The 23,188-nt window shown below is 42.9% G+C and overlaps 1 pseudogene; it reads right to left on the reverse strand.

The window, feature by feature from the left end:
- Positions 1 to 20,052: 20,052 nt before the first annotated feature.
- Positions 20,053 to 20,491, reverse strand: LOC100434929 (large ribosomal subunit protein uL24-like; annotated as a pseudogene).
- Positions 20,492 to 23,188: the final 2,697 nt, after the last annotated feature.

Raw genomic sequence — 23,188 nt, forward strand, 5'->3', positions numbered from 1 at the left:
ATGTGAAAAGACCAAATCTACGTCTGATTGGTGTACCTGAAAGTGACAGGGAGAATGGAAACAAGTTGGAAAACACTCTGCAGGATATTATCCAGGAGAACTTCCCCAATCTAGCAAGGCAGGCCAACATTCAGATTCAGGAAATACAGAGAACGCCACAAAGATACTCCTCGAGAAGAGCAACTCCAAGACACATAATTGTCAGAGTCACCAAAGTTGAAATGAAGGAAAAAATGTTAAGGGCAGTCAGAGAGAAAGGTCGGGTTACCATCAAAGGGAAGCCCATCAGACTAACAGTGGATCTCTCGGCAGAAACCCTACAAGCCAGAAGAGAGTGGGGGCCAATATTCAACATTCTTAAAGAAAAGAATTTTCAACCCAGAATTTCATATCCAGCCAAACTAAGCTTCATAAGTGAAGGAGAAATAAAATACTTTACAGACAAGCAAATGCTGAGAGATTTTGTCACCACCAGGCCTGCCCTAAAAGAGCTCCTGAAGGAAGCGCTAAACATGGAAAGGCACAACCGGTACCAGCCACTGCAAAATCATGCCAAAATGTAAAGACCATCGAGACTAGGAAGAGACTGCATCAACTAACGAGCAAAATAACCAGCTAACATCATAATGACAGGATGAAATTCACACATAACAATATTAACTTTAAATGTAAATGGACTAAATGCTCAAATTAAAAGACACTGACCGGCAAATTGGATAAAGACTCAAGACCCATCAGTGTGCTGTATTCAGGAAACCCATCTCACATGCAGAGACACACATAGGCTCAAAATAAAAGGATGGAGGAAGATCTACCAAGCAAATGGAAAACAAAAGAAGGCAGGGGTTGCAATCCTAGTCTCTGATAAAACAGACTTTAAACCAACAAAGATCAAAAGAGACAATGAAGGCCATTACATAATGGTAAAGGGATTAATTCAACAAGAAGAGCTAACTACCTAAATATATATGTACCCAATACAGGAGCACCCAGATTCATAAAGCAAGTCCTGAGTGACCTACAAAGAGACTTAGACTCCCACACATTAATAATGGGAGACTTTAACACCCCACTGTCAACATTAGACAGATCAACGAGACAGAAAGTCAACAAGGATACCCAGGAATTGAACTCAGCTCTGCACCAAGCAGACCTAATAGACATCTACAGAACTCTCCACCCCAAATCAACAGAATATACATTTTTTTCAGCACCACACCACACCTATTCCAAAATTGACCACATACTTGGAAGTAAAGCTCTCCTCAATAAATGTAAAAGAACAGAAATTATAACAAACTATCTCTCAGATCACAGTGCAATCAAGCTAGAACTCAGGATTAAGAATCTCACTCAAAACCGCTCAACTACATGGAAACTGAACAACCTGCTCCTGAATGACTACTGGGTACATAACGAAATGAAGGCAAAAATAAAGATGTTCTTTGAAACCAACGAGAACCAAGACACAACATACCAAAATCTCTGGGATGCATTCAAAGCAGTGTGTAGAGGGAAATTTATAGCACTAAATGCCCACAAGAGAAAGCAGGAAAGATCCAAAATTGACACCCTAACATCACAATTAAAAGAACTAGAAAAGCAAGAGCAAACACATTCAAAAGCTAGCAGAAGGCAAGAAATAACTAAAATCAGAGCAGAACTGAAGGAAATAGAGACACAAAAAACCCTTCAAAAAATTAATGAATCCAGGAGCTGGTTTTTTGAAAGGATCAACAAAATTGATAGACCACTAGCAAGATTAATAAAGAAAAAAAGAGAAGAATCAAATCGATGCAATAAAAAATGATAAAGGGGATATCACCACCAATCCCACAGAAATACAAACTACCATCAGAGAATATTACAAACACCTCTACGCAAATAAACTAGAAAATCTAGAAGAAATGGATAAATTCCTCAACACATACACCCTCCCAAGACTAAACCAGGAAGAAGTTGAATCTCTGAATAGACCAATAACAGGAGCTGAAATTGTGGCAATAATCAATAGCTTACCAACCAAAAAAAGTCCAGGACCAGATGGGTTCACAGCCGAATTCTACAGAGGTACAAGGAGGAGCTGGTACCATTCTTTCTGAAACTATTCCAATCAATAGAAAAAGAGGGAATCCTCCCCAACTCATTTTATGAGGCCAGCATCATCCTCATACCAAAGCCTGGCAGAGACACAACAAAAAAAGAGAATCTTAGACCAATATCCTTGATGAACATTGATGCAAAAATCCTCAATAAAATACTGGCAAACCAAATCCAGCAGCACATCAAAAAGCTTATCCACCATGATCAAGTGGGCTTCATCCCTGGGATGCAAGGCTGGTCCAATATACGCAAGTCAATCAATGTAATCCAGCATATAAACAGAACCAAAGACAAAAACCACATGATTATCTCCATAGATGCAGAAAAAGCCTTTGACAAAATTCAACAACCCTTCATGCTAAAAACTCTCAATAAATTAGGTATTGATGGGACGTACCTCAAAATAATAAGAGCTATCTATGACAAACCCACAGCCAATATCATACTGAATGGGCAAAAACTGGAAGCATTCCCTTTGAAAACTGGCACAAGACAGGGATGCCCTCTCTCACCACTTCTATTCAACATAGTGTTGGAAGTTCTGGCCAGGGCAATTAGGCAGGAGAAGGAAATAAAGGGTATTCAATTAGGAAAAGAGGAAGTCAAATTGTCCCTGTTTGCAGATGATATGATTGTATATCTAGAAAACCCCATTGTCTCAACCCAAAATCTCCTTAAGCTGATAAGCAACTTCAGCAAAGTCTCAGGATACAAAATCAATGTACAAAAATCACAAGCATTCTTATACATCAATAACAGACAAACAGAGAGCCAAATCATGAGTGAACTCCCATTCACAATTGCTTCAAAGAGAATAAAATACCTAGGAATCCAACTTACAAGGGATGTGAAGGACCTCTTCAAGGAGAACTACAAACCACTGCTCAAGGAAATAAAAGAGGATACAAACAAATGGAAGAACATTCCATGCTCATGGGTAGGAAGAATCAATATCGTGAAAATGGCCATCCTTCCCAAGGTAATTTACAGATTCAATGCCATCCCCATCAAGCTACCAATGACTTTCTTCACAGAATTGGAAAAAACTACTTTAAAGTTCATATGGAACCAAAAAAGAGCCCGCATCGCCAAGTCAATCCTAAGCCAAAAGAACAAAGCTGGAGGCATCACACTACCTGACTTCAAACTATACTACAAGGCTACAGTAACCAAAACAGCATGGTACTGGTACCAAAACAGAGATATAGATCAATGGAACAGAACAGAGCCGTCAGAAATAATGCCACATATCTACAATTATCTGATCTTTGACAAACCTGAGAAAAACAAGAAATGGGGAAAGGAATCCCTATTTAATAAATGGTGCTGGGAAAACTGGGTAGCCATATGTAGAAAGCTGAAACTGGATCCCTTCCTTACACGTTATACAAAAATCAATTCAAGATGGATTAAAGACTTAAATGTTAGACCTAAAACCATAAAAACCCTAGAAGAAAACCTAGGCATTACCATTCAGGACATAGGTGGGCAAGGACTTCATGTCTAAAACACCAAAAGCAATGGCAACAAAAGCCAAAATTGACAAATGGGATCTAATTAAACTAAAGAGCTTCTACACAGCAAAGGAAACTACCATCAGAGTGAACAGGCAACCTACAAAATGGGAGAAAATTTTCGCAACCTACTCATCTGACAAAGGGCTAATATCCAGAATCTACAATGAACTCAAACAAATTTACAAGAGAAAAACAAACAACCTCATCAAAAAGTGGGCGAAGGACATGAACAGACACTTCTCAAAAGAAGACATTTATGCAGCCAAAAAACACATGAAAAAATGCTTACCATCACTGTCCATCAGAAGAATGCAAATCAAAACCACAATGAGATACCATCTCACACCAGTTAGAATGGCAATCATTAAAAAGTCAGGAAATAACAGGTGCTGGAGAGGATGTGGAGAAATAGGAACACTTTTACACTGTTGGTGGGACTGTAAACTAGTTCAACCATTGTGGAAGTCAGTGTGGCGATTCCTCAGGGATCTAGAACTAGAAATTCCATTTGACCCAACCATCCCATTACTGGGTATATACCCAAAGGACTATAAATCATGCTGCTATAAAGACACATGCACACGTATGTTTATTGTGGCATTATTCACAATAGCAAAGACTTGGAACCAACCCAAATGTCCAACAATGATAGACTGGATTAAGAAAATGTGGCACATATACACCATGGAATACTATGCAGCCATAAAAAATGATGAGTTCATGTCCTTTGTAGGGACATGGACGAAATTGGAAATCATCATTCTCAGTAAACTATCGTAAGAACAAAAAACCAAACACCACATATTCTCACTCATAGGTGGGAATTGAACAATGAGAACACATGGACACAGGAAGGGGAACATCACACTCTGGGGACTGTTGTGGGGTGGGGGGAGGGGGGAGGGATAGCATTGGGAGATATACCTAATGCTAGATGACGAGTTAGTGGGTGCAGCGCACCAGCATGGCACATGTATACAAATGTAACTTACCTGCACATTGCACACATGTACCATAAAACCTAAAGTATAATAATAATAATAATAATAAAAATTTTAAAAATTAAAAAAATTAAAAATAAAATAAAAAATAAAAAGTAAAAAAAATGACAGATGCTGGCAAGGTTGTGGAGAGGAGTGAACGCTATACATGGTTGGTGGGAGTATAGATTAGATCAGCCATTGTGAAAGACAGTGTGGTGATTCCTTATAAGACCTAAAGTCAGAAGTACCATTCAACCTAGCAATCCCATTAGTGGGCATATATTCAAAGGAATATAAATTTTTATATTATAAAGATGCATGCTTGTGTATGTTCATTGCAGCACTATTCACAATAGCAAGGACATGAAATCAACCCAAATGCCCATCAATGATGGACTGGATAAAGAGGATGTGGTGCATGTACACCATGGAATACTATGCAGCCATAAAAAAGAATTAGATCACATGCTTTGCAGGAATATGGATGGAGATAGTGGCTGTTATCCTTAGCAAACTAACACAGAAACAGAAAACCAAATACTGTATGTTCTCACTTATAAGTGGGAGCTAAATGATGAGAACACATACAGGGGAACAACACACACTGGGGCCCATCAGAGGGCGGAGGGTGGGAGGAGGGAGAGGATCAAGAAAAATAACTAATGGGTACTGGGCTTAATACCTGGGTGATGAAACAATCAGTACAACAAACCCCCATGACACAGGTTTACCTATGTAACAAACCTGGACATCTTGAACATGTACCCCTGAACTTAAAATAAAAGTTAAAAAAAAGCATGCAAATATGTCTTTGATAATTGCACCAGACTTATTTTACAAGGTATAAAACTATCATTAGGCTAGTGATTCTAAACACTAATTTTCCCAGAGGACCTAAGTTAACTTCCTCACCATTCCTTTCATCATAAATCCCATAACAATACCTCGCTGAAATTTTCTTGAACAAAGCCTGACACCTGATCCCAAGCACACATGTAACAACATTTCTTAGGAAAACCTACTCCGACTTTCGTTATCTTTGTCTCCTGTACCAAGGACCATTTCGTTTTTTGATTCTCATTGTCTTATTTTCTTTTTTTTTTTGAGACAAGTCTCACTCTTTCGCCCAGGCCGGAGTGCAGTGGCTCGATCTCGGCTCACTGCAAGCTCCGCCTCCTGGGTTCAGGCCATTCTCCTGCCTCAGCCTCCCAAGTAGCTGGGACTACAGGCACCCGCCACTGCGCCTGACTACTTTTTTGTATTTTTAGTAGAGACGGGGTTTCACTGTGTTAGCCAGGATGGTCTTGATCTTGTTTTCTTGAATCCTTTTGGTGAGAAAAACTTGTCTGAAATCATGGATAAATGTCTGTATTCTTGCCTTTCTTTCAGCCATTGCCTCTTTCTGGAGCAGCTTTCTCTATCCCACCTAGTTTTCAGCAGTTTAATGACTTCTTACTTATCTAAAATGCACCTCCTCCAGCCACACATCCTTTATGACTGCTTCTATGACCTCCCTGGATGAAGCTGATACCCTTCCCCGCATACCCTTTGGCTTCTACCATCCAGGCCAAAAAACCACATCATTCAAATTACATTCTCAACTAATAAGGAACTTCTGCTACATAAAACACCTAACTCATGTTTTCTTTAATGTTTCTATTATGTTGTGCTTCTTGCAACCTGTATTTGTGCCATCGGTATTTTACAGCCAATTATGAAACATACAATTATAATTTATCTTACTTTCAACTCATCCCTCTGGCTGGTCAAGGTCAGAACTCTGTCTGATTCTATGAGTCCATTTGGTTGCATTTATCTCAACATTGTGTTCGCTATAAATTTGATGAGAATATCCTTTATATTCCATTGCTAAAGCTTTTGCACTGAACAGAGATGTTCTGTATCAAGTCACAAGAAAATTCTGTCTTCATTGATGTGAACTGCCTGGAGTCCACAATTCAACAGGTTAAAAATTTGTCTAACGTTCAGTCCACCTGCCAGCTAAAAACTGAGGCCTTAAAGAACTGAGCAAGCTTGTTCTCCTCTCAGAGCAAGTCTCAGCCACCAGCATCACCCTTTTAGCTGCACTGAAGGAAATCCTGGCAGGTTTTCTTTAGTGGGGACCACCAGATAGGATGATGAGGGGATAAAGAATTTCTTCTCACCTTCTTGGTGATGTCTTTGTCCCTGTGTCACTCTAATCGAAGTAGCTCCCCAGTCCCTACTGTGTCTCTCCATCTCACTCCTCAGTTTTAGTTTCTTCAGAACAATTGTGATCAGAGCAATTGCCTGAATTATTCACACCAAGTGAGTTATTTATCAGAGGAATAAAGGATGTTTGAGCCATTCCATATCAAGTATCATCTTGTTTTAAAACATTTTGCTGGGCAGAAAGAAAAGTCATTATTTACAGCAAAACTACAAAGAGTTGGATATAGCCCCAAAACTCTGATAGGAGATTTAACCATACAGAACAAGAGTTCAGCAAGGATCCTGCAATTCACGAGGAAAGGGTAACCCAGGGTTATGAGAGAAATGATAACGTTGCATGGCCATAAAATGCCAAATACCTTGCTGTGGTTTGAATGTGTCCCCCAAAGTCCATGTGTTGAAAGTATGATCCCCAATGCAACAGTGTAAAGAGATGTGCCCTCTAAGAGGTCACTAGGTCATAACAGCCCTGCTGTCATGAAGCACTGACCTCATTATTGCGAAAATGGGTCCATTATCGTGAGAGTGGGTTTATTGCAAAAGTCATTTCAGCCCTCCCTGGTTCTCTCATCCTCTTACCCCTGCTTTCGTGCCCCCTGCCTTCTGCCATGGGATGACACAGCACAAATGTCCTCACCAGATGTGGGTCCTGTGATCTGGGACTTTTCAAGCCTCCAAGACTGAGCCAAACAACTTTCTATTTTTTATGAGTCACTCAGTCTCAGCTATTCTGTTACACAACAGGAAACAGACTAAGACACACCCATATAATCCTCTCTGAATACATGGGAGTCCATTGTCAAGCAACAAAGAGAAATGCTGCCCGACTCTCCGGGGAAACACACCTTACCCCTCTTTTACCACCCCACACAAGCAGGGAGCCAAAAAGATCACCTTTCAGAGTTCTCAAAATGCCTTCTGAGAAGTCTGGTTAAGACCACACCTTCCGACTGGGAGTCTGGTTCGTTAAGACTGTACAAAGTACTGTACACTGGGAGGGTTATAAACAAAAGACGCAGATAGCTCACAGATCTGAAAGCTAAAAGTCCAAGATCAAAGTGCTGGCAGATTCAGGGGCTGGCGGGGGCCTGTGTCCCGTGTCACAGACAGCTGTCCTCTCACTGTCCTCATGTGGTGAAACAGGCACGCAATCTCTCTGGGGGCTATTTTATCAGAAGCACTGGTGTAGTGTGGACGTTTGTCCCTTCCAAATCCCATGTCCAAGTTTGATCCCCATTGTTGGAGGTGGAGTCTAATGGGAGGCTTCAGGGTCATGGGGTAGACGCCTCATGAAGAGATGAATGCCCTCCCTGGGGAGGGGGGTAAGGTCTTACTCTATTAGTTCCCATGAGAGCTAGTTGTTAAAAGGAACCTGGCCCCTCCCCTCCTTCCTGCTTCCTGTCTCACCACACAATCTCTGCACACACCAGCTCCCCTTCACCTTCTTCCACACTTGGAAGCAGCCTGAGGCCCTCACCAGAAGCCCAGTCCTGAAACTTCCAGCCAGCAGAACTGCGAGCTGAATAAACTTCTTTTCTCTATAAATTACCCAGCTTCACGTTCTCTTTTATAGCAACAATAAATGGACTAAGAGGGGCTCTAATCCCATTCATGAGGGTGCCACCCTCACGACCTAATCACCTCCACAGGACCCACCACCAAATAGCATCACCTTGGGGGTTAAGGCTTCATATGACTTTGATGGGGATGTAAAGATTCCATGCATTGCATGTGGCAAAGGGAGGCCATAGCAGCAGGGTCATTCCCACAACAGTCAGTGTTCTGGGGCTGCTCACTGCCCCTCACTCCTAGGCCTGCCCCACCCCAGCCAAGGCCTTCATGCTGCTCTGGGCTACCTCTCCCAGGTCCTGCATCCCAAGCAAAGGTGCTGGCTCAAATAGGATCTCCTGAGACTCACTCCCTGCCCCTGCAACAACATGGCCGTGTCCTTGTCAAGTTCTTCTCTAGGAAAATGAGGGTGTCACATAGAGACTTGTACCTACCTGTGCAGAGGTTTTCCAGAGCCTCCTGTCACCCCCTCTATCTCATCATTGGTTTTTGGCTTCAGTCTCACCTTCTTGGTGATGTCTTTGTCCCTGTGTCACTCTAATCGAAGTAGCTCCCCAGTCCCCACTGTGTCTCTCCATCTCCTCTGTTTTAGTTTCTTCAGAACAATTGTGACCAGAGCAATTGCCTGAATTATTCCCTTATTTTGTGGTGTGTTTTCATATTTATTGACTGATTTCTCCAACACTAATCACCACATCTAGAAAATCTCCCTAGTACGTGGTCAGTGCTCAATGTGGAATGACCACATTCCACAGTGCTCAATTGTGGAATGAATGAAATTGAGCTCTAAGCATAGCCACAGTGGGGTTTTTAAGTTTTTCTGTGCTCTGTTCTTATTTTCTGTGATCTGCAAACTATCTCTGAATCCTTATGAAAGGTTGCATCCAACACTGTTTTTCTCAGTGGGAAATTGAGAGGCTCATGTTGCACTCAAACAGAGCAGCAAAGCATTCGTCATCGCTCCCCTCGGGGCTGGGACTAACAGCAGGGCCTTCCTCAGCAGGGTACGGCTATGCCCAGCTGAGTGGCAAATGCTCTAGTCACAGAGAACACAGCAGCACAGGAGGCTGGCATGGCGGCCACGGGGAGAGTTCACACATGGCCGCTTGTGGACAGGTGTAGGGTGGCAGCCCTGAGGAGGTTCAGAGGTGACCAGGGGCATCTTGAGGTAACAGCATCAGTCATGAACCAGGATATAAAAATCCATGCTGCTTATTTAAACAGGATGTGTCATCAGACAGTGGGAGTGTCTAGAAAGAAGCCAGTCAGGAAACAATAAAGCAACCCAGAGGCTTTTAAACACAGGAAGTCGCTACCCTCCTAGGCTAGAGAAACAGAGGAGGCAGTGCTGGAGGCAGATCCCGGGGTCCCTGGAAGAAGCAGCACCCATGGAGGGCCTGAGGGAGGCAGCCAGGATGACTGGAGGGATGGAAGCTGCTGCTGTGTCCCCTAGAGAAGGGAAGAAAGGCACTCGGACTCCGGCTTCCCTTTCTGCTCTCAGCAGCGCCTCACAGTGGCCAAGCCCAGCTGGAAGGCAGCAGGCAGAGATGGCAGCACCCAGGGCTGAAGAGGCCGCTCTCCTGGGCTGCAGCAGAGCAGGAGGGGGAAGGAGGGGCACTGAGCAGACAGGAGTGTCAGTCAATCAGGCTGACCCTGGCCCCGCGTCCTCAATGGGGTATCAATGAAATACCGCCTTCTTCTGTAGTTCAGGCTGATGGGGCAGGAATGCTGGGTTATGTAAGTGTCACGGTGTTCACTGAGGTGGATAACACGAAAACGTACTTGTTCCTGGGAAAAATTCTTAAATCTCATTAAGGCTTCTTAAGCATTCACAAGATTAAAGCCACCTTTGCCAGTCGTTAGGATTAATAGGTGGGGCTAGATAGCCTACCTGAAATTCAGTTCCACAAATATTTACTGAGTATCTTTTATGTGCAACTGTGCCTAGTTTTTGTTTGTTTGTTTGTTTGTTTGAGACTGAGTCTCGCTCTGTCGCCCAGGCTGGAGTGCAGTGGCGCGATCTCGGCTCACTGCAAGCTCTGTCTCCCGGGTTCACGCCATTCTCCTGCCTCAGCCTCCCTAGTAGATGGGACTACAGGCACCTGCCCCCACGCCCAGCTAATTTTTTTGTATTTTTAGTAGAGACGGGGTTTCACCGTGTTAGCCAGGATGGTCTCGATCTCCTGACCTCATGATCCACCCACCTCAGCCTCCCAAGGTGCTGGGATTACAGGCGTGAGCCACCGCGCCCGGCCCCTAGTATTTTTTTTAAATCAGGCATGTAAGAATAAATCCAAGAGCCCCACATTCACTTTGTGAGGCTATATCTTCACGTTTCCCTGGGCTGGAACTAAAACAACCGCCTTCCTTGAAACTAGGACATGGAAGAGATGGTATTAGGGCAATTGCATCATGATGAAAGAATACCCGAGACTGGGTAATTGATAAAGAAAAGGGGTTCAATTGGCTCATGGTCTGCAGGCTGGACATGAAGCATGGTGCTGGCATCTGCTTCTGGGGAGGGCCACAGGGAGCTTACAGTGACAGTGGAAGGTAAGGGGGGAGCCCGTGTCTCACACCACAAGAGTGGGAACAAGAGAGAGCAAGGCGGGGCGATGCCACACATTTTACACAACCAGATCTCCAGAAACTCACAGCGAGAACTAACTCATCAGAAGGGGATGGCGCTGAGCCATTCATGAGGGATCCCGTCCATGATCCAATCACCTCCCATCAGGCCCTGCCGCCAGCACTGGGGATTACATTTCTGCAGGGGATTTGGAGTGCACAAATATCCAAACCGTATCAGTAATTTTTGCTGAATTTTGAAGCCCCTGGTCCCAGGGGTAAACACCTTCCCAAACCGTGGCCAAGAAGATGAAGGGAGTGTTTCCTATCTCTCTGGGGCATGGATTACACCAGGGAAAAACATCAGGCGTTTGAGTGCCGATGGCTCTGCCATTTGTAGGTTGTGACACATGATCAGAAGAATGCAACAGATCGAATATCCAGCTTTGCTAAGGTTGCAGAGTTTGGTCTGAGCTAGGAGTGCGCATTCTTCACCAAGGTCTTCCTCAGAATCCATGCCATGGGACCTGTGCTTGCTGAAGGGGGGGATAAGCCACAGTTGAAGACACTCCAACTTCAAAGAACACAGCTACCCTTTAATACTGAAAAGCTTGCTGCTATCAGCACCCCGAGTTTTCTCCTCTCCCAGCCTTGGATGCTCTACCTGCATGAACTGCAGGAAAAGAGGAGGCACTCAGCATCCAAAAGAGCAATCAGGAGTAATGGCCATTATGAAGAATAGTTGGAGGTTCCTCAAAAAGCTAAAAATAAAACTACCACTTGATCCAGCAATCCCACTACTGGGTATGTATCCAAAGAAAATGAAATCAGTATGTCAGAGAGATATCTGCACTCCACAGTAGCCAAGATATGGAACCAAACTGAGTGTTGATGAACAGATGAATGCATAAAGAAAATGTGTTATATATACACTATGGAATATTATATTGCTTCTTTTTCAACCAATTTGTTATTGGTGTATGGAAATGCAACTGAGTTTTGTATGTTGAGTTGGCTTTCAGCATCTAATTCCCCAGCTTCCTTCTCCTGTTGCAGAGCCTCAGGTTGGCATACCAAAATAACACATCACCCTGAGTCCCGGAATGTCCACCTAGAGCAAAGCCCTGGACACTATGAATGACAGACAGAAGTTCATTTTGTTAAGCTGATGAGATTTGGAAGTTGTTACTTCAGCGTAATTTAATCTATCCAAATACTCCAATCTTGACTCCGTTGCCTGCAATCATGTTTGGTTTCAAACACTGTATTAGCTGGAGCTCAGTGCCAGAAACAAGAACTGTTCTATGCCTTTTAAGCAGAAATGAGATAAATAATTTTGGTTGCTTAGAAAACACTGGTAAGGCCTGGAGATGGAAGCTTAACATGACCTCTAGGAACTGCTCCAAGAACAGCGTGTACCTGACCCTGCACAGGAGTGTCTGCACCTGCCCCTGCACAGGAGTGTCTGCACCTGCCCCATCAGGAAAGCTACCTCGGAAATCCTTGCATTCAAGAACATACCTCCATCCACAGCTATGATGGCCAGAATCGGGAAGCCACAGCCACACAGTGCCCTGGACACAGGAGCCCAGTATCCACTGCACAGCAGGTGGTGCAGTGAGTGTAGCCACCCCACATCTGCCTGTGGTCACCTTGGAAGCCAGAGGCTGTGCCTGCCACCTCTATCACTTTCACTGCCAGCAGCAACACCAAATGCCCTAGGATTTGGCTGCTGCTTCTTTCTGCCTTCCAAGACTTGTGTGAGTGTTTAAAAATGGCAGAACCCAATGAGCATATACTAGTCGTATTTGCAAGGTCTTTCTACATTGTCTTAACCTCTTTGTGCTTGGCCAATTTTGCCAGTGTGCATTTATTTGTTTATTCAGTTTGATATATCCTAATCTTGTGATTCCAGAGAGTGGAATTCATTTGGCTTTCTATAAGTTATGCTGCATTCCATTAATTGCACATTTTTTCACATAAAATGAAATCGGGACGCATCTTAAAGTTGATAGCATGAAATAAGTTAGTTGGCAGTTTTTTCTTTCTTAGGTAGTATATAAAATAATAATGCATCTTACAACTGTCAGCATCTTATATTTGAAGAACCCACATACCCAAGAGGGAATGTGGGCCTGCCAACACCTCAATTTCAGACTTCAGAACTGTGAGAGAATAAGTTTCCATAGTTTTAAGCCACCCAGTTTTGGTCAATATGTTATAGCAGTTCTAGGAAACTGATGTAAGTGTGCATGAGGCAGGCAGGACAGATTATGCCAGAGAGAGATTACTGTGAACAAAGCAACAGGATGTGAAATAACTGTTGTTTTCGAAACATTGAGACAAATTTAGTGTGGCCGGCATGAGGCAACCAAGAGTGGAACGGGTGTGGACAGGGGCTCTATCATGAGGACAGCCTGCGCCTTTCAAGGGATAGCAAAGCAGGCTTGACCCCAGCTGCCTTCACTGGGAGGGAGGGAGGGAGGCCTCAGAGGGCAACCCCAAATGTTATACCAGGTTCAAAGCCAAGCCACAGGGAAGCATCAGCCTGACAAAGAAAGGAAGGGGGAAGTAATCGGGAAGAAGCAGAAGACTGTTCCTACCAAAAGCAACACTAACAGGACAACAGATTCATCATTGTTGGGAAATCGACCAGGAAGAAAGTCACCAATGATGGGCAATGGAGCACAGTTGAAGACACAGGGGCTGCAGATTCCAAGACTCTTCACTCAAGCTTATCTTTCTTTCTTTTCAATATTTGTGGGAGACAGACCACACCACAAAGAGACAAGAATATCACAGGCATTTTAGTCTGCAGATTTAATATTTGTGGATGAAGCCATCTTTCACAACCTTGACATGTATACTGGGCCATGGGTCTGCCAGGTCAGTCCTGCAACCACAAGGAAGAGGACCAGGAAAGAGGTTAGGGGAAGGAAGCACCCCAGCCATGCAAAGGTAGAAGATATTCTTAGACCGTGGGTCCCAGGAGCTGCACAGTGAAGGGGTGACCACCAGCTGGGTTAGTAATCTGCTCTAGAAACTTGTCAGCTTCTTTCTTGAGGTTTATAGATTTCTCTCCTTAACATACACACAAGCACATATGCACACACATGCATACATATACACCCATACACACATATACACACATACACATACATATATGCACACATACACATATACTCAAACACACATATACATACATGCAGACACATGTACACATACATACACTGTGATGGTTAATTTTTTTTTCTTTTTTGAGATGGAGTTTTGCTCTTGTTGCCCAGGCTGGAGTGCAATGGCACGATCTCAGCTCACAACAACCTCCTCCTCCCAGATTCAAGCGATTCTCCTGCCTCAGCCTCCTGAGTGCCTGGCATTACAGGCATGTGCCACCACACTCAGTTAATTTTGTATTTTTAGTAGAGACAGGGTTTCTCCATGTTGGTCAGGCTGGTCTCGAACTCCCAACCTCAGGTGATCAGCCCGCCTCAGCCTCCCAAAGTGCTGGGATTACAGGCGTGAGCCACCATGCCTGGCCAATGGTTAATTTTAAATGTCAACTTGACCAGGCTAAATGATGTCCAGATAGCTGGTGAAACATTATTTCTGGGTATGTCTGTGAGGGTGTTTCCAGAGACATTAGTATTTTAGTTGAACTGACTGAACCAAATTTTGAATCTGTAGACTGAGTAGAAAAAAATCACCCTCACCAATGTGGGAGGGCATCATCCAATCCGTCAAGGGCCCACACAGAACAAAAAGGCAGCAGAGGGGCTGACTCACTGTCTTCTGGGAGCAGGATGCCCACCTTCTCCAGCCCTTGGATGCTGGCACTCCTGGTTCTCCGGCCTTCAGATGGACCGGGACTTACACTGGCAACTCCCCTGGCCCACGGGCCTGGGTTTGGACTGCATTGCACCACCAGCTTTCCTGCATCTCCCGCTCACAGATGGTAGTTCATGGGACTTCTCAGCACTCCTAATCCTGTGAGCCAATCTCTCATGATAACTCTCTTTCTACACCTGTAGCTAGATGTCCTGTTAGTTCTGTTTCTCTGGAGAACCCTGACTAACACACACCCTAGAGTGGCATCCACCTGCCTGCAAATGCCTACCCACTTCTATTCCCTACAGTTCTGCAGCATTCACAGACCACTGCTCAGAGACCACAGGCAGCACCACTGCCCAGGCACAAAACACGTCTGCTCAGTTATGGGAACTCCTTCACATACTCATCAACAGATGGCGATCAGTCCTTTCACTGCACCCTTGACAAGCCAACAGTTTGTTCCTTCAAAGAGATTAAAGCAAAACAGTGGGTTTATTACTTGTCTGTAAGTATTTCAGCTCTCCTTGCCAAAGAGTGTTTAGAAACTAGCTTTTGTTGTTATTTCCTTCGGAATTTTTTTTTAATTTTCTTTTCCTGTTTTATTTATACTTTTCACAAATCAAGAGCTGACTTTCAATAGATCACAGCAAGGGAGCTGCTCTGCCATGTAAAAAGCCCTGACCCAGAAGTAGGGTGTCTACAAATGATTTAGGTTCACCGTGAACATGCATTGTGTGACGGGCCAGATTTTCAATTACTGTTAGAGAATTCTTAAACATCTGTGTCACTGTCTCATGTTTATTTACAGATCTTTCTTTTGTATCTTCACCACAATCACCCTGAGAAGAAAGCAAGCCTCTTACCCAAGTTCTTGAGATAGATAATTTCTCTCTTCCTCAATTAGAACTATAACAAACCAGCTCTCTTGGGCTGTTCTTGGGCTGTTTTTGGAGAACAATTTCCCCAGGGAGTCCAAATAGACTCTCCCTCTATTGTCTGGCCATTTAATGTTTTAAACAGGGTCCCCCTTCTCTACTAACATGAGTGATCAAGGCAAAAGTAGCTTGGAAAGTGTTTAAGTTTGGGGTAACACTCCACCTGACAATTGTTTTCTTGTTACTGTTGGAGTTGTTTGTTTTGTTTTTTTTAATGTTGTTTTGGTTTTTTTTGAGACAGAGTCTCACTCTGTCGCCCAGGCTGGAGTGCAGTGGTGCAATCTCGGCTCACTGCAAGCTCCGCCTCCCGGGTTCACGCCATTCTCCTGCCTCAACCTCCTGAGTAGCTGGGACTACAGGCACCTGCCATCACACCCGGCTAATTTTTTGTATTTTTAGTAGAGACGGGGTTTCACCGTGTTAGCCAGGATGGTCTCGATCTCCTGACCTCATGATCCGCCCGCCTCGGCCTCCCAAAGTGCTGGGACTATAGGCATGAGCCACTGCACCCGGCCTGTTGCTGTTGGAGTTTTTTTGAGACAGGGTCTCAATCTGTTGCCCAGGCTGGAGTACAGTGGCATGATTATAGCTCACTGCAGCCCCAATCTCCTGGGCTCAAGCAATCCTCCCACCTCAGCCTCCTGAGTATCTAGGAATACAGTCATGCACCACCATGCCTGGATGATTTTTTTTAATTTTTAGTAGAGATGAGGTCTCACAATGTTGCCCAGGCTGGCCTAAAACTCCTGAGCTCAAGTGATCCTTCTGCCTCAGCCTCCCAAAATGCTGAGATTAGAGGCATAAGCCATTATGCCTGGCCATGAATAATAGTTGTGTCTCTTCAAGGTTAACAGAGTCATTAACTTTTGCATTTTGTGGGAATTTAACAAGTCCTGACCGGCATAGCAGTGTGCAGGATTGTAAATTATCTGAAACAATCATGAGGTTTTGTAGATTACAGAAAATCTGACGATGTTAACCTATCATGATCTATAAAATATGCTAGCTTTTGATCACCCTGGAAGATATTTTATTTTATTCCTCATTCTATTGCTGCGCCAATGGATCAAAGTCCCATTCACCTTTGCTCCTGTCAGTCTGTGTGTGTCTTCTCCCTGCATTTTGGTAACGTTTTCTCTTTACCATTATCTTGATAGATGCTCACTTCCTCGTCCTATCGCCAGTAAGTTAAATACAATCTTCTCTGCATCCATCCCACATTCAGGGCAACTGCACGAAAATAGGCAGTGAGGGAAGCAAATATGGCAAATATCAAAGCCATAACTCCTACTTACCTTGTCAATTGCTCTGAGTAACAGCGGTGTATTCCTCAGAGAAATCCTACTCATCAATGGAAAGTGTCCTAACAAACCCTGTTGGTTCAGAACATTGTGTACCTACACCTGAGTCACTGAGAACAGGACACTTTCTTACCAAATAAACCCATAAAGTTCAATTACACTCTTTCCGGTACTACCAAATCCATTCACCTGAATTGTAATGGGTTCTGAGTATCATAGACAATTTCACTTAAGTTGAATGCACATTTATAGAATATTTTAAAGTGTACAAAGCCCTCTCAAAAACATGAACTCATTCATTGAAAGCATGCTCTCTAGAATCCAAATCATAGCTCTTTTCTTTTAAAGTCCCTGGTTTTGTCTCTACATGAGATTGCTTTTCTTATGGAAAGTTTTAGAGCAAGACAGCTAGTAAGCCTTGATGTCTGCTGCACTTGACCTTGCAGAAATCAATGTTATTTTACAATATTGTCACAATTATGACCACAAATTCATCTCTATACAGAAGACCCTGAATATATGTCAAAGAAAAAATTTAATCCATAATTTGGATTGTTCTTATCGCTAGGACTTTGAAATTCTTCAGGTGGTAATCATTCCAGTAGAAATCCAAGATGTTACATCTTATGCATATAATGCCTAATCAGATCCAGTAAAGGCTACATCCTTTTGAGAACATGTTGGGCCAACTGAAACTTCAAACCTGAAATCTAGAAACTCAACTAAATTTGTCTTTAGTGTTTCAAAAGCTCATGGGCAGCTGTCATTTTATATTTGTGTGGTATTTGATGTCTTTCTTTCTCCTTTGATTTTTCTGGAACATAACAAATTTAGTAACCTAGCAATGACCACTTTCTATAAGCCATCTCTACCATCCAAACGAAATTGGGATATCTTTACTTCCTGGCCAATTCCAGATATTGGCTACACTCTAATAGAATTTATGCTCATTTCCTTCAATCCCCTTATCATTTAAAGGAAATCCTCTAAAATGTCTCTGTTCAAACGTCTCATAGATACTTCAGTTTCCTTGCAGAATCACATATGACAGTTTACTGACCCCTGATTTGGTAAAAGGGTTTGTACTCTTTTGGGTACTCTTGCTCCCATTAGTCACTTTCAGGAGTTGGTCTGGAAATGTCTGCTGTCCCTTCAGAGACAAAGCAATATTGTCTGTGAGTTTAAAAGCCAAACTGTCTCTGTAATAAATATGTCACATATTAATCAAGGAGCTTCCCAGTTTTTACTTTTTTATTTATTTTTTAGGGATGAGATCTCACTGTGTTACCCAGGCTAGACTCAAACTCTTGGGCTTAAGTCATCCTTCCACCTCAGCCTCCCATATGGCTGGGACTATACAGGTATACCACCATGCCTAGCTGCCCTATTTTTTTTTTTTTCAAGATGGAGTCTCGCGCTGTTACCTAGGCTGGAATGCAGTGGTGCAATCTCGGCTCACTGAAACCTCTGCCTCCCGGGTTCAAGCAATTCTCCTGCCTCAGACTTCTGAGTAGCTGGGAGCCCTGAGCCTTTGAGGTCGAGACTGCAGTGAGCTGAGATCGTGCTACTGCACTCTAGCCTGGGAAACAGAGCAAGACCCTGTCACACACACACACACACACACACACACACACACACATACACACACAAATTAAAAGTATTGTCCAATGTTGATGTTAATTTTCTAGAATTGTAGTGTGCAGAATTCACTTTATTAAATTGACATTACAACAAACAAAGAGTGTACATTTGTCCACCAGTCTTATTCTATTCATGATTCTTTAAGGATCACTGACCGTGGTTCAGCAACTTCTCCCCAGCTTAGGACCTGGAACAACTTCTATTCATTTCAGTCAACATTGACTGGATTTCTAACATGAACCAAAGGATAAGTACATTTTTTGAACTCGAAGTCTGCTTTGAAATCATGTCATCTAGTTTATCTTCCAATTTCCTTTCCCCCGCCCTTTTTAAAACCAAAGTATTGTCTTTGATGGAGAAGATGAAAGGAAAACAGATGGGAGATTCGACTTTTATTTATCACCATTTACTTTACATGAAATTTTAAATCTCCATTTTCTTTCAACGGTGCTGGTTTTTATAAAATATGTTAAAGCCATTTTTGGCTTCAAGTATGAAAGCATGAGCTCGTTTAGCTTCCCTAGCAATGTGCATTTGGCCATTGCTATGTTTCGAATGTTTGTGTCCCTCCAAAATTCATATGTTGAATCCTACCCCCAAGGTAACGGTATTAAGAAGTGGGGCTTTGGAGTTGATGAGGTCATGAGGATGGGGCCCTCATGAATGGGATTAGTGCCCTTAGAAAAGAGGCCCAAGGGAGCTTGTTTGCCCCTTCTGCCATGTGAGGACACAGCGAGAACCAGGAAACAGACCCTCACCTGACACCAAACCTGCCTGAGCCTTGATCTTGGACTTCCCAGCCTCCAGAATGTTGAGAAATAAATTTCTGCTGTTTATAAGTCACCCTGTGCATGGCATTTTTGTTACAGAAGCCTAAACAGACTAAGACAGCCATGATCACTCTGATTTTTTTTTTAATATTTTCCTTCACATTTGCACAGTTCAAGAGCAGGTGCTGACTGGGAGACTCTTCCCTTCCTTAGAGAACAGTGAGCTGCTTTTTCTGATTATGGAAGGGCTTATTTACCTGCCATAGGATGTGCAATCAAGAACATTACCTTCCCCAGGGGCAATTCTAACCCCCCCAACACACTACTTTTAGATCAAAATAGACCCTCTTTCTTTTCACCTATTGTTCACTTTCCTCTGATTAAAACAAAAAAGTAAAGGTGAACCAGTACAAGCCCACATACATGCACACACAGGCAAGCACACATACCACAAGAACACACTCATGCACCCATGCATACACACATGAACACATACAAGCACACATGCACACACACGTATGCATACAGACACTTTTAACCTCTCCCTGTACTACATCTGTGTTACATTATCCCCACCAGTTTTTTTTGTCAAGTCTTAATGAAAGCTTGTATACAAGATTACTTTATTCCTGCATGTTCTCAGTTGTTTCCTCCTTGTATTTGCCCTTTTCCTTTCCTACTTGGTAAGATTTGGCTTTCCGTGCAAGGATCTTTTTGTGGTCTTTGTCCAGTTTTAGTCTACTGATAACCCCCTTGCTGGGGCGAAAGTCTACACCAACAGTTGTGTCATTAGCCTTTTCCCGCTGCACCCATTCAATGTAGATGACATATTTCTCTCTGTAAATCTGGACTACTTTGCCAATTTGCTGACTTTTATGGTGCCCTCACACAACCTGAACATCATCATCCTTTCAGACGGGCATGGATCAAACGTTGTACTTCTGTCTCAGCTCTTTGGAAAGAGGGGAAGACATTAACTGTCCTGTGAATGTGGGAAGGCACATTGAAATGCCTTTTGCAGTTACTGCTTCGGTCAGAAGTCACAAAGGGATTGAACTTCATTTTGTCCACTCCCACTTCAGTGATAGCCACAAAGGGCCTCACTGGTTATTAATGTCTTTTTTCAACTCAAACATTTAAACTATATAACCTGGCATATTGTAGAAGAGAACTGTGCAGCATTAAATATTAGCATCTCACACTCACATGAACAGAAATATTCAGATTGCAAAAATATACCAATTTATGAAGATTAATATTAACTCACTAATTTTTCAAAGACTCGCAATTATTTGATCAATTTCAGGAGAAACTATTCTATTTTTGCACTATGTTCATGCAAATTGCCTAAGACTCATCAGTTTCTGTTATTTTCAAATATAGAGTCACTGACTGATTCTATGAATATTCTGCCTCAGTATTTAAAAAAAAATTCTCCTATAATAATTGGAAAAGTTAACAGAAGTGATTAGATTTGTCTTAGAGTGTCTCTTATTTTGTGAATCTTCATGTGAATCTTCAGTATCTCTTATTTTGTGAATCTTCATCATAATCTGAAGTATTCCCATTACTTTTAGGAAAAGAACCAAATGCTTAACATGATCCTCATCAGATCGCATAATGTATATATCTCCGTATGCTCACTTTGTATTTTATCATCAATATTTGCTGCAACAAAGCAAAACCAACTTCCAAGATAAGGTCCAGCATATGTGGACTTCCCAGCAAATTTTAGTTAATGCTGCCCTCTAATGCCTGGCTCTGATATTACACCAGCTCAGGGTTTTAACCAAAAACGGACACAAATGAGGTCACCTAAGGAGACTTTAGTAACCATTTCCAAGTTCCCTTTGACTAGCTCATTCCACAGACGAGCAAACTGAAGCCCAAAAACTCAGGTCTTTCTCCCAAGATCACACAGCGAATGACCGTCAGAGAGTTAGAACACAGAATTGCTGTCTTCCCCCAGACAGGGCATGTGAGGTGTGACCACAGGGCTCTAGGGGTGGTGCCTCACCTGTTAGGCTTTCTGAAATTCACAAACTGCAAAGCATGGCACTGCCTCTAGGAATCTGTTACAGAAAACAAGAAAGGATTCTGACATAGGTCAATTAAGAAGCAAATGGAATTCATACAGCCGGGGTCCTTGTGAGAGACAATTCGCATATCATACCAGAAAATCTGGAGAGGTAGCAGAGACCAGGTGCTGCTCGCTTTTCTGTACTGAACTCAGGATTTCTAACTTAATCCTGACGATGACCAGCTACAGAAGGCGTCTAAGCAAATTGAAGAAGGTCACTCCGGCTCAAGGGTATAGGGCGGGTCTGGAGACAGGAAGACCAGAAAAGCTTTATTTTTGTAGTCCAGGGTACTGACGATGAGGACTGCAGGACCCCTACTTTTCTAGTTCACAGAGTGTATTAGTCCGTTTTCACGCTGCTGATAAAACAAACATACCGGAGACTGGGCAATTTACAAAAGAAAGAGGTTTAACTGGACTTACAGTTTCACCAGGCTGGGGAGGCCTCACAATCATGGCGGAAGGGAAGGAGGAGCAAGTCACATCTGTGGATGGCGGCAAAGACAAACAGCTTGTGCAGGGAAACTCCCGCTTATAATACCATCAGATCTCATGAGACTTATTCACTATCAGGAGAACAGCACAGGAAAGACCCACCCCCATGATTCAATTACCTCCCACCAGGTCCCTCCCACAAGACATGGGAATTCAAGATGAGATCTGGGTGGGGACACAGCCAAACCATATCACAGAGCTAATGGGAAGATGGTGTTATCAGGCTGTCTAGAGGACACAGGAGAAGGAGAAAGGGTTGTGAGGCCAGAGGAACAATCACTGTAACTGTGGACATGCTGAGCTCGAAGGTCGTATACACAAATATGAACCTGACATAGCCAATCCTGATGGATCCCAAGCAGCTAACCAGGAGCAAATTTTAAATACAGCCAAGTAGCCATTTGTTGACTGGAGGTCACACAAGCACCACGAGCTCCCCAAAACCCACACCTCTATTTAACTTTGGAACTTTCAGAGCTATTTGAACAAACCAATCAGAGCTTACCTGAATCAATTAGAGCTCACCTAAACCAACAAAGGAGAGCTCATCTGAACCAATCAATCAGGGTTCAGCTGTATCAACCAATCAGGGCTCAGCTGTGTTGACCAATCAGTTTGAATTTTTTATTTGCATACTTGAACCTGATTGGGCAGAAACTTTTGCTATAAAACCTAGCCCCAGCTACTTGGGAAGCTGAGGCAGGAGAATCACTTGAACCCGGGAGGTAGAGGTTGCAGTGAGATGAGATCTCGCCACTGCACTCTAGCTTGGGTGACAGCAGGACTCCATCCCTCAAATAAAAAATAAAAATAAAATAAAATGTAAGAAAACACTAAACCCTCCTTTTGTTCTCTGGAACACATCTTTGTTTACACCAGAGGCTGCATCTCCCTCGTTTGTCAGCTGTTTGCTGGAATAAAGTCTCTTTCCTCCAATTTCCTTCCCAGAGACCTTTTCCTTACAACCTTAGAAGACAGCCGAATGGAAATACTTAGTAGGTGTTGGAATATTAGGCTGAAGCTCAAGAGCAGGGGGCAGATTTCAGTTACAGATTTTGCACCAAGATACATTTAATGTAATTTTGAAAATTGTCATGGTCATTATGTAATGAATTATGTAATAAAATTAAATAAGTTAAATAATTGAATAAATTAATTAAAAATATGTAATAAAAGTATGCAAT

The sequence above is a fragment of the Pongo abelii genome, chromosome 8 (assembly GCF_028885655.2).
Source record: "Pongo abelii isolate AG06213 chromosome 8, NHGRI_mPonAbe1-v2.0_pri, whole genome shotgun sequence".
NCBI lineage: Eukaryota > Metazoa > Chordata > Mammalia > Primates > Hominidae > Pongo > Pongo abelii.